This window comes from Triticum dicoccoides, chromosome 1B (assembly GCF_002162155.2).
Source record: "Triticum dicoccoides isolate Atlit2015 ecotype Zavitan chromosome 1B, WEW_v2.0, whole genome shotgun sequence".
In the NCBI taxonomy this organism is placed as follows: Eukaryota; Viridiplantae; Streptophyta; class Magnoliopsida; order Poales; family Poaceae; genus Triticum; species Triticum dicoccoides.
The window spans coordinates 57,349,478-57,354,157 of NC_041381.1; positions in this window are offsets into that span (position 1 = coordinate 57,349,478).

The following is a 4,680-nucleotide window of genomic DNA, read 5'->3' on the forward strand; positions in this document are numbered from 1 at the left end:
TCGATTCTGATAATACCAAGGATCCCGATTCTGATGAGGAGAAACCGGAGAAGGGAAAGAAGAACGGCGGTGCAAAGGGACATAGCATAACCAAGGAGGCCATGGGAATAACAGTAAGCATAAAGCAGATTTAGATTTTGTAGCTAACGCTAATGTGCAGCGTCGTAAGGGTAAACTGCCCCAGCGCGGCGGCGGAATGAATCAACAGTGTTTGTTGAATCAACCCTGCCCAAAGCATGGGACCAAGGAGGTTCCTGCAACGCATCTCTGGAAAGATTGTCACATCATGAAGGAGTTCAAAAACTCTGATCTTTTCCGGTATGATTAGGGTCCATCGGGCGGTTCAGGTCCAGGTTTTCATGGTGGCGGCGGTTCAAACTCTGGATTTCAGAATAATCAGGGCAACCAGAACAACCAAGGTGGTAATAGCCAACAGAGTAATCAAGGAAATTAGCAGCAGTCGGGTTACCAGAGTCACCCAAAGCAGTTGAACGGTGGGCAGTATCATGTGTTCACCACTAGTTTGTGCTAGCGTGATCAGAAGCTTCACAAGAGGGCTGTTAATGCTATTGAACCGGCAGTACCACGTTACCTTTGGTGGTCCGAGCAACCTATTGTGTGGAGCAGAGAGGATCATCCGCCCCGGGTTGACAATCCGGGTCATCTGGCTTTGGTGGTGGCACCTCAGGTGGGAGGTTATAAGTTCACCAAGGTACTCATGGATGGAGGGAGCAGTATCAACATTCTGTATTATGAGACCTTCCGTCACATGGGGTTGACAGACAAGAGTCTTAAACCGTCCAACACTATTTTTCATGGTGTGGTACTAGGTAAATCAGCATATCCTGTTGGTAAAATCGCTTTGGAAGTTGTGTTTGGTGATGAACATGGCTCCCGATCTGAGACATTGACCTTTGAGGTGGTGAGGATCCAAAGCCCGTACCACCCACTGTTTGGGCGACCGGCTTATGCAAAGTTCATGGCAAGGCCTTGCTATATTTACTTGCAGCTCAAGATGCCGAGTCACAAGGGGACCATTACGGTTCATGGAAGTCGTAAAATCGCTTTGGATTGCAAGGAAGGTGATGCGGCCTATGCTGAGTCGATTTCTGCTACAGAGGAGTTGAAGTTCTATAAAGATAATGTTGACCCGACAAATATGGCCCCTCTGAGGAAGCCCACAACTGAGCATGACCCGAACCTGACGTTCAAACCGGCTGATGAGACTAAACTTGTTGACTTTGTTCCTGGCGATTCGTCTAAGCAGTTTAGCATCAGCACAAATCTGGATCCAAAATAGGAAGGCGCGCTCATCGAGTTCATCCATGAGAACCGGGACATTTTTGCATGGAAACCTTCTTACATGCCAGGTGTACCGAGGGAACTCGCTGAGCATACTCTCAATATTGATCCCAAGTTTAAACCAGTCAAGCAATTTCTCCATCGCTTTAACGAGGAAAGACGCAAGGCAATTGGTGAAGAGGTAGCCCGGCTGTTGGCTGCTGGTTTTATCATTGAAGTGTTTCACCCGTAGTGGTTGGCTAATCCGGTGCTTGTTCTTAAGAAAAATGGCACTTGGCGCATGTGTGTGGATTACACAGATTTGAACAAAGCTTGTCCGGCCGATCCTTTTGCTCTCCCGCGTATTGATCAGATCATTGATGCGACGGCGGGTTGTGACGTTTGAGTTTCTTGGATGCTTATTCAGGCTATCATCAGATCAAAATGGCAGTTAAGGACCAGGAGAAGACCGCCTTCATCACTCCCTTTGGAGCCTTCTGCTATGTTTCTATGCCCTTTGGCCTCAGGAGTGCCCAGGCAACTTATCAGCGCTATGTGCAGAATTGTCTTCACACTCAGATTGGGCGCAATGTTCATGCTTATGTTGATGACATTGTGGTAAAGTACAGGAAAAAGAAGACATTGATAAGTGATCTCCAGGATACCTTTGATAATCTGCGTGTTTATAAGATGATGCTCAATACGGACAAGTGTGTTTTTGGTGTTCCGACAGGCAAGCTTCTAGGCTTTTTGGTGTCCAACAGAGGCATTGAGGCTAATCCGGAGAAGATCGAAGCGATTACATCTTTGGCTAAACCGGCGTGCATCAATGATGTTCAGCGTCTAGCAGGTCGGATTGCAGCCCTAAGCCGGTTTATCAGCCGTTTGGGAGAGAAGGTGGTCCCTCTATATCAGATGTTGAAGAAAATAGACACCTTTGTCTGGAGTGATGCGGCTAATGCGGCGTTTGAAGACTTGAAGCGGCAGTTGGCCGAACCGCCAGTCCTTGCTGCTCCGGTTGATAAGGAGCCCTTATTGTTGTACGTGGCCGCTAATGCCCGTGCCGTCAGTGTGGCAATTGTGGTGGAGCGCAAGGAGGCTGGTAAGGAGTACCCGGTTCAACGGCCGGTTTACTATATCAGTGAGGTGCTTATCGAGTCAAAGCAGCGATATCCGCATTGGCAGAAGCTAGTATATGGGGTTTTAATGGCATGTCGGAAGCTCAAACAATATTTCCAAGGCCATCCCATTACGGTTGTCAGTGCAGCTCCGTTGGGTGATATAATTCAGAACAGGGAAGCAACTGGCTGGGTTGCAAAATGAGCAATTGAACTTGGTCCACATGGTTTGAAGTATGTGCCTCGAACGGCCATAAAATCTCAGGAACTTGTGGACTTCATCAATGATTGGACCGAGTTACAAGCACCAGAGGACAAACCAGATAATACATACTGGACTATTCACTTTGATGGATCCAGGCAATTGGAGGGCTCGGGGGCTGGAGTTGTCATTACTTCCCCTTGAGGTGATAAAATTCGTTATGTCCTCCATTTAATGTTCCCCCTGTACTAACAATGCAGCTGAGTACGAGGCTCTGCTCCATGGGCTCCGAGTGGCTAAGGAGATAAGTTTAAGCCGGGTACGATGCTTTGGAGACTCTGATCTGGTGGCTCAGCAAGTTTCTGGCACTTGGGATTCTAAGGATCCACTCATGGAGGCTTATAGACGTGAGGTGGATATTGTGGCAGGTCACTTCAAAGGATATCAGGTTGAGCATATTGATCGGCACAAAAACGAAGGAGCAGACGCTTTAAGCCAGCTTGGATCTCAGCGTAAACCGGTATGTCCCAATACCTTTTTAGATATCTTGCATAATCCGTCTGTTAAGTTGCCTACAGAGGAGGATTTGGCTGTTCCTGATCCGGAGGCTCAATTGGTGGCCATTTTACATATTGTGCCGGATTGGACGGTTCCATATCTGGCGTATATGAACCAGGGCGAGTTACCAGATGATGAAGTCCTGGCCCGGCAGATAGTCCGGCAATCCAAGTCCATGGTTATTCACAATGGCGAGTTACACTGTGCAGCGTTTCAGGCGTATTTCAACGTTGTGTTTCTCCAGAAGAAGGCCAAGAGATCCTACGGGAAATTCATGAAGGGGATTGTGGTCATCATGCCGGTTCAAAGTCCCTGGTTGCAAAAGCTTTTCGTCATGGGTTCTACTGGTTGATAGCTCATGCTGATGCGGAGGATTTGGTAAAGCGATGTGATGCTTGTCAAAAGTTTTCACATAGAGCTCATGTTCTGGCTCAAGAATTAAGGATGATTCCCATCACTTGGTCATTTGCCACTTGGGGGCTTAACATGGTGGGACCCTTTAAGCGCTCCAAGGATAAGAAGACCCACCTGCTGGTGGTGGTTGACAAGTTCACCAAGTGGGTTGAAGCGGAGCCTGTCAGTAAGTGTGATGCGGCTACGTCGGTTCAATTTCCTCAAAAGATTATCTTTCTCTTTGGCTTTCCACACAGCATCATCATGGATAATGGCACAAATATTTCTAAAGGTGAGATGGAAGATCTTTGTCAGAGAGAACACATCCGGCTTGACTTAGCATCCATGGCGCACCCCCAGACCAATGGTCAAGCGGAGAGAGCTAATCAAGAAATCTTGAAGGGTATTAAACCCCGGCTTATGGTCCCTTTAAAGCGGTCGCCGGGTTGTAGGGTGGAAGAATTGCCTTCTGTGTTATGGAGCATCAACACCACCCCCAACAGATCGACGGGTTACACACCTTTCTTCATGGTGTACGGGGCAGAGGCGGTCCTCCCAAGTGATATTCGTCACGATTCGCCCCGGGTTGCTAATTATGTTGAAGCAGACAATGAGCAAGCACGCCAGGAGGCGTTGGACCCGTTAGATGAAAAACGGGATATGGCTTTAGCCCGTTCGGCGGTTTATCAGCAAGACCTGCGGCGTTATCACTGCCACCGGGTTAGGACAAGAACCTTTCAAGAAGGCGATTTGGTGCTCCGGCTCATCCAGGATCAGACCGACATGCACAAGTTATCCCCACCTTGGGAAGGACCCTTTGTGGTCAGCAAAAGTCTGCACAACGGATCATACTACCTCATTGACGTTCGAGACAACTCACGCAGCTCTGAGGAGGAGACCAGGCGGCCGTGGAACATAGCTCTCCTACGGTCTTACTACACTTGAGCCATAGGCTTTTCTTATATACATATTTCGACAATGTATATATTATGATCAATAAACTAAACCAGCATCCTTGTTATAAGCAGGGCCTCTGTTGTTTTTTCTCAAATATCCTTTGAGTTACATGGGGGCTTCAGCTGACAAAGCGGAGTACTACATGTTAAACCGGCTATCATGCCACAATAC